The sequence below is a fragment of the Talpa occidentalis genome, unplaced genomic scaffold (assembly GCF_014898055.3).
Source record: "Talpa occidentalis isolate TD23 unplaced genomic scaffold, MPIMG_talOcc4v2.1 talOcc4.8, whole genome shotgun sequence".
NCBI classification, from domain to species: domain Eukaryota; kingdom Metazoa; phylum Chordata; class Mammalia; order Eulipotyphla; family Talpidae; genus Talpa; species Talpa occidentalis.
The window spans coordinates 23,036,490-23,048,563 of record NW_023605194.1 but is presented as its reverse complement, the minus strand read 5'-3'; positions in this window follow the sequence as shown (position 1 = coordinate 23,048,563).

Sequence of the window (12,074 nt, the reverse complement as noted above, 5' to 3'; positions counted from 1 at the left end):
GTCAACGATGTGAGCTTTATAAAACTGGCCTTCTTTGGGCCTCCCGGTGGCGCAGCGGTTGAGCGCTGGGTTGCGAAGCTGCCCGCGGCCTCTGCAGCGCCGGTTCGATCCCCGGCTGCTCCCCGGCCACCGGAGGAGGGTCCCGCATGGCGCGCAGACCTCTCCTGCCGCCCGCTGCTCCCCTCAGCAGTGTACTTCGGTCCTTCTGCCTGCTCTGCTCCCCGCTCTGGCTCTGGTGAATTCTCTCACCCTCCCGCGCTGCTGACTGTACCCAGTGCTTGTATAAATAAATAAAAATAAATCTTAAAAAAAAAAAAAGACTTGACTCTAAAAAAAAAAAAAAAAAGCCTGTCTTTAAAAAAAAAAAAAACTGGCCTTCTTTTCCCTTTAGAAGTAGACAGACGTATATTTATTAATTTTGGAAATCTAATTTCAAAAGTTAAGCGTAGAAACAAATTTATATTCAAGAGTAATAGCTGGCCACATCTGAAAGAGTGAAAACCTGTTTGGACTGGAAAGAGAAAAAAGCAGCGAATGATGCGCTAAATTCTCGAGGCTATTTTCATTTATTGTTGGAGACACCTAACTGTTATGCCCCTCTTGCCTCACGGCAGCACTTGATCGCTCTAATTAATCTCTTCTAATTCCACTTCAGAACCAGCAACCGATTTAGAATTGATTGCCACTGCCCTGCTACCCTCCCCGAAATCCTTCAGTTAGAACACACACCTTACAAAGGCAGCGGAGTTTGGAAACCATTGCAAACAAGTGAGGTCGCTCCGCCAGAGGTGCAGGTGTGGGAATTTTTGGACTGACTTTACTGTGTGACACTGAGCCAGGATTTAATCTCTCCAAGTATCTGTTTCATGTTCTGAAAAATGGTGATAGTGATACTGAAGCCACTGTACTGCTCTGAGGATTCAATATGAAAGTGCCGGTGTATGTCAAATTATGTACGATTCCGGTCTCCCTGGTGGCGCAAGGGGTTAAGCACCGCACTATGAAGCAATCCGCAGCCTCTGCAGCACGAGTTCGATCCCCGCCGGCCAGGGGGAAACCACATGGCGCAGCAGACCTCTCCTGTCTCGCCCGCTGCTCCCCTCAGCAGTGAATTTCAGTCAGTCTGCCTGTTCTGTTCCCCATTCTGTCTCTGGTGAATCCTCTCACCCCCATCTCTGGCCTGTACCCCAGCTCTTGTATGCATAAAAAAATCTTTTAAAAAAAAAGTAAAATAAAGTAATAACAAAAAAAAATTATGTACGATTCCAAATATGTTGTTTGAAATGTGCAATGGTGCACCTATGCCACCAGAGGGGGCTCTGTAAACAAGCTCTGTTAAGGCTGAAACCCTACAGAGAGATTGCAATACCAGTTGAGCAAGTTGGAGTTTCACAAATCAGGTGGGGAGATGAAGAGGCCCAAAGAAGTGGCAGCCTTCCCTAGGCAGCAGGCACCTGCTGGTCTCCAAACTGAGTCTGCTCGGTAACTGGATATAGCCCCTGGATGAAGCAGCAGTCTAGGTGGCCCTTGGAAGGAACAGAGACCACCAGCTGGCCCTCCATCTGTAGACATCTGTTGAGAGCCTCCTCCAGGAGGATGTGGTGCCAGGAAAGGAGACAAGAATCATCCAGCTGGCATGAGCACGCTCTTTAACCTTTACCCCAGGATTCATCTTTTTGGTGAAGGACCAACTTCTCTACTCCTGAACCCCAGCATCACATTCCACCCAGAGATATCTCCATAATTGATCACAGTACATATGGTTAATAAGCACCCTTCACATTTGAAAGATGGGTCCTATAGTTAGAACATGCTCTGAGAGGATCTAATTCTTAGCCCAGGACTCCCCTCTGTAGCCACTGCTGTTAATATCTGTGAGGCTCATGAGGCGGGACTAGGGCCCTTGCAAAACACTGAGCCCAAGGGAAGCAGGAAGCCTATTTTTAGGTCAGCAGGGTTGTAAAATGTTATGACATTGGGCAGAAGAAGGAAAGGGAAATTGAGGCCTCACCTCTTGCCTCTAACAAGACAGAAGTGAATGGTCTGGGTGTTTAACTTAGGGCTCAAGCTCTACAGGAGGGAGTGGCCTTTATTGCTCTGGGCAGCCCATCTTGAGGAAGGTGGTGGGGTTGCAGCTGCTCCAGAGGCTTTTCCTAAGTGCTGGAGCGGAGGTTAAGCTACACTTTGGACTTAGGCAATTCTGCATTTGGTGCCACATCCTAGTTGTGTGATCTGGGGTCTGCAACGGAGCTTGCTTTTCTCATCTGAAACTGGGATTGCTATTCTGAGGCTAAAATGAAATAATGCATGCAGAATGCTTAGCACTGTGCCTGGCATGTCACTGTTGCAGAAGGCCGGGCGTCCCTTGGCTTGTGGGGCATTAGCATTCTATATGGCCAAAGAAGGGTTTTGAGAAGGACTTACTTCACAAAACAGGTATGGGGAGACAAGTAGATGGACTGGTATGCTAAAGAAGTGTGCTTGCCTCCCAGCGCAGTGGCAGCCAGAGCCTGGGCAGATGCTCCTGTTCAATGGAGGGGGGCACTGCCCCCAGGATGGAGTCCACCCTTTTCCTCTGCCTGACAGCACGTGTCTGTGACCATGATGGGAGGAAGGGAGTCTGGGTGAGGAGAGAGAGTGTGACCATGACTATAAACTGGCATTCTGATCCCCCAAATTTGTTCTTACTCCAAAATTCAACCTTTTCCACTTACCACTTCAAACTTCCCATCTGCATCAGTAAGGACTGTGTTCAGCTGCCCTAACACAACCTTCACCACAGTGACTCAGACATGCAGGGCTAATTCTTTCACAGTGAAGACATCAGGAGGCAGGTCTAGGCTGGCATAGTGGTTCCACTGAAGGGTCCTAGGCCCCCTTCTTTTTCTGTTCCACCCTCCAAGGTGTGTGACATCCATCCTTGGTGTCCCCTCATCCTGTTAAGATGGGCTGCAGGCGCTCCAGCCTTCGCATCGGGCATGCAGGCTGAGGCTTAGACTAAGTAAAACAGGAGGGAAGAAGAGCCCAATTTACACCTCCCGGCCAAGTCTGCTCCTTTTCAACTAATTCCACTCACATCTAATCAGACATCAATCTGGCCAAACTATGTTGCAGAAGGAGTAGAAATGTAGTCTTTTAGTCTATAGCATTGTGGCCTCACCCCTTCCCCCAAATAGGAGTTCTGCTAAGGTAGAAGAGCAGAATAGATATGTCGTAGGCAGTGAGCAGTCTCTGGATCCCAGATAGGTGCTAAGGCTGGTTTTGATCAATTAAATAGATTATATACTCAAAGGTTGTTTCTTGAGCACCTAGTATGTGCAAGGCACATAGAATGGATTACAGTAGGCTCAAGTGCTAAGTAAGCATATGAAGGAACACAAAGAGGTTTAAAGTCTCTTGCTCTGTTCTTAAACACCCTGCACGTTAATGATGCAAGACAAACACAAAGCCCTCAATCTTCTCCTTTGTGAATTGCAGATGTTGTAATCAAAGCTCTGTAAGGTCTTTGCTAAAGTTAATGTTCACTGAAGCTCAATTCATAGAATTGCAATTTGGCTTCTCTGCCCCTTCCAACTTCGTCTGAACACCAGATGAAGGAATCTGAGTTTTAGTAGGGAGTTTTGCAGATTGAAATCTGGGTAAAGAACTTAGTGGGTTTGTACTTTAGAAGAAGTGTTTCTTATTCAGCTGACATATATCGCTGCTCAGTAGATCAGGCAGATGGCAGAGGAGGCGAGGAAAAGCACATTTACTGAATGTCTGCTATGTGTCGGGGATGCTCCATTGTAATAATAACCACCACATATTGGCCCTTACAGAGCCAGGCACTTATTTTTCCTCCCAAGTCCTGCTCTTCAGGATCACCTGGTTACAAAGAGATGCAAGTAGGGCCTCCCTGGTGGTGCAATGGGTTAACATCTCACTATGAAGCAATCTGAAGCCTCTGCAACACGAGTTCGATCCCCGGCCGGCCAGGGAGCAATCCACATGGAGCAACAGACCTCTCCTGACTCAGCTGCTGCTCCCCTCAGCAGTGTACTTCAGTATATCTGCCTGTTCTGTTCCCTATTCTGTCTCTGGTGAATCCTCTCACTGCCGCCCCCACCCCCCATCTCTGGCCTGTACCCAGCTCTTGTATGCATAAATAAATCTTAAAAAAAAAAAAAACACAACAGAGAGATGCAAGTAGCCCAGTTCTCATGTCCAGTGTTCACAGGCTGACCCAGGGGCAATAACAAAGCTCTGGGGGGGTGACGATTGTGCAATCATCCAGGTATGCCCAGGATCTGGGGGAGCCCCAGCCTGGTGGGGTGCTGTCAGGCCTGGGGTAGAGTCAGGAACAACTTCCGGTTAGGTCTGGCACCTAATAGCACCACAGACTTGGTGCTATTCAGATGATTTTTCTTTCTCACAGTTCTAAAGGCTGGGTGCAATCTTTTTGAGGGGAGCAGGAGCTGATGTAGAAGCTGGTGGGAGGTGTGACGTGCCGTGATGGGCACACTCAGAGAAGGGAGAGTTCAGGGACTGGTTGGTGAACCAGCGTTGGGGGTTTGCGAGCTGCTGGCTTTCAGCACGGCCACTGAGACAAACTGTCACTGTGCAGTTAAAGGGAAATGAGTTGTCATTGATTAAATGCCTTAAAACTAGTGTGGTGCTTACTTGTTGTCATAGCAACAGGACGTCTCTCACTGGGGTTGAGAACTTTTTTTTAATTTAATGAGCTATCGTTGTTTTAAATCCTTGTTAAAATTTTGACAGTATAGGATTTCCTCAGGCTGAGAACTGTTTTGTTTTGAGTGACTGCTAGCTTGAGACAAACCACTCACCCACCCAGGGGTGTTTCACTTTAACAGGGACCATGTTTTTTTTTTTTTAAAGAGGCATGTATTATTTATTTATTTGTTTGTTTGTTTGTTTGTTTGTTTATACAAGCACTGGGTACAGTCAGAAGGGCGGGAGGGTGAGAGAATTCACCAGAGCCAGAGCGGGGAGCAGAGCAGGCAGAAGGACCGAAGTACACTGCTGAGGGGAGCAGCGGGCGGCAGGAGAGGTCTGCGCGCCATGTGGGACCCTCCTCCGGTGGCCGGGGAGCAGCCGGGGATCGAACCGGTGCCGCAGAGGCCACGGGGAGCTTCGCAACCCAGCGTAGACGCTGCGCCACCGGGGAGGCCCAACAGGGGCCATGTTTGCTTAAGGGACTCAACTTCTGAGGGAGCTTGGGGCTGCTTGGGATGAGGAACCTGAGAGTCCAGGCTGTGGCAAGAAGGTTCTGTTTCTGTCATCTGCCAAGATCTTGGGGACAGACTATTTCCCACAGAGGGGCCAGGGAAAGTAGTTGTGGGGCCACATGGCAAATCAGAAATATGACCTAGAAGACCAAACTCCCAACCACTTGTCTGAGAAGAAGATGTGAGACAGAGATTGGGGCCCATGGTGAACCTCACCATGTCCCTGCCTCCATTGGGGAGTCCTTGTCCTTCCTTCATGTCTCTCTGTAGGCTCAGCCAGAACCACGTGTACTTGCGCAGCCATCTGAGACTCATCCCTGGAGCTGCCTCAGGAGATTCAGCGCCTCCTCAAGGAGAAGGCGGCTATTTTTCTGCAGCAGCACAACAGCCATTTTAGATTCTCCACAGCTCCACTTACTTCCCTGCCATTGAGCATTGGCTCTTGGTGACGAGGCTCAGGTAGGTTTTATTTTAATAACTTAAAAAAAAACTTTAAAAAAGTTTTATTAAGATATAATTCACACACCATATACTTCACCCATTTAAAGTGTACAATTTCGGGCCTCCCCGGTGGCGCAGGGGTTGAGCGCTCGGTTGCGAAGCTCCCCGCGGCCTCTGGGGCACCGGTTCGATCCCCGGCTGCTCCCCGGCCACCGGAGGAGGGACCCGCATGGGGCACAGACATCTCCTGCCGCCCGCCGCTCCCCTCAGCAGTGTACTTCGGTCCTTCTGCCTGCTCTGCGCCCCTCTCTGGCTCTGGTGAATTCTCTCACCCTCCCACGCTTCTGACTGTACCCAGTGCTTGTATGAATAAATAAATAAATCTTTAAAAAAAAATCAAGTGTACAATTTCATGTTTCTAGTACATTCACAGGTATGTGTGTAAACTGAAATAATCACCATTGTGAAGTAAATTTAAAGTTTAGTAAAAGAGAAATTTATTAAAAAAAAAAAACAAATGGCCTCACGGCCTCCCTGGTGGTGCAGGGGTTAAGATGCAACCTATGAAGCTGTCCACAGCCTCTGTGGCACAAGTTTGATCCCCCTGGCCGACCAGGGAGATACCCACATGGTGCAGCAGACCTCTCCTGACTTGCCTGCTGCTCCTCTCAGCAGTGTACTTCAGTCAGTCTGCCTGTTCTGTTCCCCACTCTGTCTCTGGTGAGTCCTCTCACCCCCCGACACCTCTGGCCTGTACCCCAGCTCTTGTATGCATAAATAAATAAATAAATAAATAGGGCCGCAGCCTCTGCGGTGCGGTGCGGTTCAATCCCCGGCTGCTCCCCGGCCACCAGAGGAGGGTCCCACATGGCGCGCAGACCTCTCCTGCCGCCCGCTGCTCCCCTCAGCAGTGTACTTCGGTCCTTCTGCCTGCTCTGCTCCCCGCTCTGGCTCTGGTGAATTCTCTCACCCTCCCGCGTTTCTGACTGTACCCAGTGCTTGTATAAATAAAAAATATAAATAAATAAATAAATCTTTAAAATAAATAAATAAATAAACATAAAAATAAAAAAAAGTCCTCAGCCCAACTGAGGACTCAGATCCAAACAACTGTCAACAGATTTCTCTGAGTGACTCCCGGGCCTTCAGAGATTTAGTCTCAATTTATATAGGTAAGTTACATGCACAGAAAGTATACACAATTACTCTTCAGAAAAGAAGACTCTAATTAACTTTTAACAATTTTAATTTAACTAATGGAGGTTGGTTTCTAACAAATTAAGTTGATTGGCAAAAGAGAAGCACTCTTCATAACTTTAATCACTTGATCTTACAAGATCTTACAAGATCTACAAGATGTAAGACCAAAGGTTATTTGACTTTCTTGGGTAACAGTTACCCCCCAGAGATGTGAGGACACAATCAGGCCATTATGTCACACTCCTTTCTGCCACTTGCAAATATGGTGGGAGCTCCATCTGTGGAGATTTTGCATGTTCCCTTTGTTTCTCATCACAGGGCTCCTCACATAAATGAGTCATTTTTCTGCTGACTACAGCCTCTGAGCAAGCCCTGACAGGGTGGAGGTAGACATTTTCCAGCAGAGCTGGTGTCCAATTTTCTTTGAGCCACATGTGCAACATCACCACAGTCAATTTATATCACTCCAACCCGTAGCACTAGGCAACTACTAATCTACCTCAGCCTCTTAAGATTTACTTGTTTTGGTTATTTCATATAAATGGAATCATATAGTGTGTTACCATTTGTGCCTGACTTCTTTTCACTTAGCATGAAGTATCCAAGATTCATCCATGAGCAGATATAGTAATTGGTTCCTCTTGTAACATTCCATTGTGTGTTTTACTACAATTTGTTTATCCTTTCATTAGTTGATGGACAATTGGGTTGTTTCCACCTTTGGCTATTGTGAATAGTGCAGCTATAAACATTTGAATACTAGTTTCTGTGTGCTTTCATTTCTCTTGAGTATACACGTAGGGGTGGGGTTGCTGAGTCACATGGTAACTCTGTGTTTAGCTGTTTGAGGAATTCATGTGAGTTCTTTCTTGCCCACATTTCTTAGGCTGGACAAACCTGAGTCGGCTTCTGTAGAGACAGACCATTTTCCTCTCCTGCAGTCAGAAATAGAGCAGCCATCAGCTCCCCTGCTCTACCCCCAAACTATCTTTAACAGGTAATTGGAAACCTGGTCACTTTGCTGTTGGGTGACAGGTGACTTTAATAGCTTTAACCAGTCAGCCAGTGGGTATGCACTAAGTGCTGACTCAGAACATTTCCACTAAATTTATAGAATGTATTAGTTGGGGTCGTCAGAATCCATCCCTCAAATCTCATACAGCTGATTGACTGGCAGCCTTGACCGCATTACTCTGAGACCCCTCGTGGCTTCATACAGAGGCCATGATGCCCACAGGCTACATATCCATGCCATAGTATCCCTGGGACACGCCTAAGAGGCAGGCCTGGCTGTGGGACACTGTGGACTCCTCTGAGGGGTGATTCTGTCTGGAGGATTCTTTGCTAGCCTTCTTGAATTTCCTTCAGAAATGCAGAGTCTGAGACATTTCCACCCACCCAACCTCCCATCCCTCTTCCTTCACTAAGTCACACCTCCCCCAGCCTTTCTCATCCCCTCCCCATTTCCTGCCTCAGACCTTCCTTTGCTACATTTCCTGCAAATCCTGTCTTGGCAACTGCTTCTTAGAGATCCCAAAAGAACACATGACTAATCTCCCAGTCATTCCCTAAACTTACCATGAATTAATCCCAAATAACAATGTGCCTTTTCCATATTTAGAACTTAACCTGAAGAAACTGGGGACTAGGAAAACAGTTCTATGTGACAGAAAGTAGAGAGGGCAAAAAGGTTTGTTTATTGCCTGCTTGGAACATTTTTATCATCAGCATGATCTCAGGCAGGGTCTGGGGGGCGAGAGCCTGGCACACCTGATGGCTTCTTCTCAGAATCAGGAAGAGTTCCCTAAACCCAGAGAACTCACCGGCCAGGCACTTGAGCCTGAAGCTGGGTTTCTAGGTCAGAGAGGGAGGCGTGAGCCAGGGCCAAACCTGTAGCTCTGGTCTCCTCTTCCTCTCCTGACACCAGGTCCAGTCTCAGTTACTGGCAGGTAGAGACCGAGAGGGCTAGGAGATGAGTTGTCTCCCTTCTTGAAGTACCACTTCCTGTCGCAGAAGCCCAGAGCCATGAAGCATTAGCCTTGAACATTGACCATCTGGCTCACTCCCTCTCTGAGGCAGAAATACTCTCTCCTCAGACACCAGCTGAGCTGGGGAGATTTGCACGTCAGGCGATGAGTCAGCAGGATGGTTCAACAAGTGAAGACGTGGTGTCCTGACACAGAGTCCCTGGCCTGAAGGGGCCACCGCCCTCCTTTCACCTGTGGATAACTGGGTTTGCCTCACCACAATTTCCATTCAGGGTCCTGCATTGAATGTCCCGTACTTGATAAGGGAGTTAATCTCCTGTGGAAAAAATGAATGGGAAGGGGGCCTCCCCGGTGGCGCAGCGGTTGTAGCGCTGGGTTGAGAAGCTGCCCGCGGCCTCTGAGGTGCCGGTTCGATCCCCGGCTGCTCCCCGGCCACCAGAGGAGGGTCCCACATGGCGTGCAGACCCCTCCTGCCGCCCGCTGCTCCCCTCAGCAGTGTGCTTCGGTCCTTCTGCCTGCTCTGCTCCCCGCTCTGGCTCTGGTGAATTCTCTCACCCTCCCACGCTTCTGACTGTACCCAGTGCATGTATAAACAAACAAACAAACAAACAAATAAAACATGCCTCTATAAAAAAAAAAAATTAAAAAAAATGAATGGGAAGGAAAGGCTGAGAGAGGCTTTCATTGTCCTACAGGACAAGGGAGGATAACAGCGACCACTGATTATCCTTATCGGATAATTGTTTAATTATCCTTATTGTTGTGACAGCTTAACCACCAAGCTGGCTGTTTGAAAGGTGCTGCAGTCCTGGGAATTTCCTTGAGGCCTGAGGTTAAAGTGCAACACTAGGAAAGGCTATGCACCCAGAGTTCAGGAGTTGGAGCTGCTGGAGGCTTGGGTGAGAGGAAGGCCCGGGCACAGGAGACGACAGCTAAGAAGGCTCTGGGGGTGCAGCTCCCCATCCCACACTCCTGGCATGAGGAGGGACTTCCCTGGCCACAACTGCTTCCTGCCTAGCAGAGAGGGAGGGTGAGCTGCTCAGGAGCAGCGGAGGGTCCTTCTGGCTGCTTGATCTGAGCCCCTGCCCCCGCCCCCTCTTCTCAGGGGGAATAAATGCTTGGCTGCATCTGCCCAATTTTTTTCAGAAGTGCCCAGGAATCAGCCCTGACAAATGTCTCTGTATCTTGTGCTCAACAGAGATAACAATTGAGATTTAATATTAATAAAAAAAATAGTAGAGGGCCTCCCTGATGGAGCAGGCGGGTTGAGCACTGCACTGTGAAGCTGTCTGCAGCCTCTGCAACGCAGGTTCCATCCCGGCGGCCAGCCGGGGAGAAACCCACATGGCATGCAGACCTCTCCTGTCTTGCCCGCTGCTCCCCTCAGCAGTGTGTTTCGTCAGTCTGCCTGTTCTGTTCCCTGCTCTGTCTCTGGTGAATCTTCTCACCCTCCCAAGCATCTGGCTTGTGCCCCAGCACTTGTATAAATAAAAAATAAATCTTTAAAAAAAAAATTTGAGAATGTCCAACCAGAATGCCCTTGGTGTCATAGGCTCTAGTTTCTTCCCAGATTTGTGACTTTGTGACAGATGCTGAATCGATCCTTCTCTCTGCCCAGGAATTCTAGCTTCCAGCTACAAAGATTTTAAGGTGATCCCTTCTCCACCCCGCTCTCCAAATCTCTCCAGGCCCCCTGCCTCTTTCTTCCTGACACGGCAAGCCCCTTCCCCATGGATCCTTCTTGACTTCTGATGAACCTGATCCTCTGCTCATTTCCTGCTCTTTGTAATGGTTTACATCATTTTCTTCATGAGCATGGGGGATGCCAGAAGGTGGGACTTGCAGTGGAGAATTTTCAAAGTCTCTCCCAGCTTTTAGCTGGCAACCATGGGCAAAAGGCATCAAGGGGTGTGTGGTGTGTGGGGTGTGTGTGTGTGTGTGTGTGTGTGTGTATGTGTGTATAAAAGAGTTAAAATGTGGTTCCCATCCTCAAACAGTTCCTAGTTGAGTAGATCTGAGGCATACATCAGCTCAGATGATCAGAGGTGGGTATCCTGTAAGGGAGGTATATCAAGTTTTGAGAGTTTCAGAATTCCAAGGAGATGAGGGATTCCTTCTGGAGGCAGAGGGGGTTGGTGAAGAGAATAAAGTAGTGTTCCCAAGCTCCTTCTCAAGGCTGGTCGCCCGGTGCCCTTGGCCTCCTACACAAAGTATCCTACTTATCTGCTCAATTCCACACCCAGTGGCAAGCTATTCCCTGCCAGGCATCTCAGGAGAGGGAAGTCTGTCCATGTACCCCCCCCTCCGACTCACATGCTCTCGATGGTTGTCCCTCATTAAATCTTATTTGCTGGCACAGAGCTTAAGTCTCAGCGCTATCATCATAACTGGGACCCACAACGGCCTGAGTTCTATCCCAGGCAGGGAGCAGCCCACATGGCACAGCAGACCTCTCCTGTCTCACCCGTTGCTCCCTTCAGCAGTGTATTTCAGTCAATCTGCCTACTCTGCTCCCTACTCTCTCTCTCTCTGAGGAATCCTCTCATCACCCGCACCTCTGCCTACACCCTAGTTCTACAAAAAATAAACAAAATCTTAAAACAAATCTTATTTGCTGTCTTAGTCATATTGCGAGTAGTATTTATTGTTAGTATGTGATGTGGTGGCAGGGGTCTAGGTTCACTCAGTGCAGGTTATGGAAGAATCCACAGAGCCTGAAAAGTTAGAAGTAAAGCAAAGTTTATCGAAAGCACTTCCCAAGGGAGGAGAGGGCAGAAGCCAGGCAGACTGCATAAGTCACTGGTTATCTGTAACAGCCAGCACTTGGACTCCAGCTTTATACGTGAGTTTCCTTTGTGTGTGTTTCTCTTTGCTCACTTAGCAAGTGCTGGGGTAGCAAGTGCTGGGTACATCCTGTTTTCTGCAGGTGTATAGGGTATTGATGGTGCTGTTGGGGGCAGCTGCAGCACGGGAAATATTGCCAGTAGTTGGGGCGTCCCAGGACCCAGTTTAATTTATTTCATTTAACCTCATCATTATATTAGTAACAGGTTTATTATCATTATTTATGACTATTTGCTAGGCACAGTTATAAGTGCATGCCTCATCTCATTTATTACTCCCAACTATGCTTTAGATGGTATGATTGATTATTGCTCCAGCAAACAGATGAGGAAACAGGATAAGTTGAGTGACCTCTTTGGTTCGCAGGTAACCA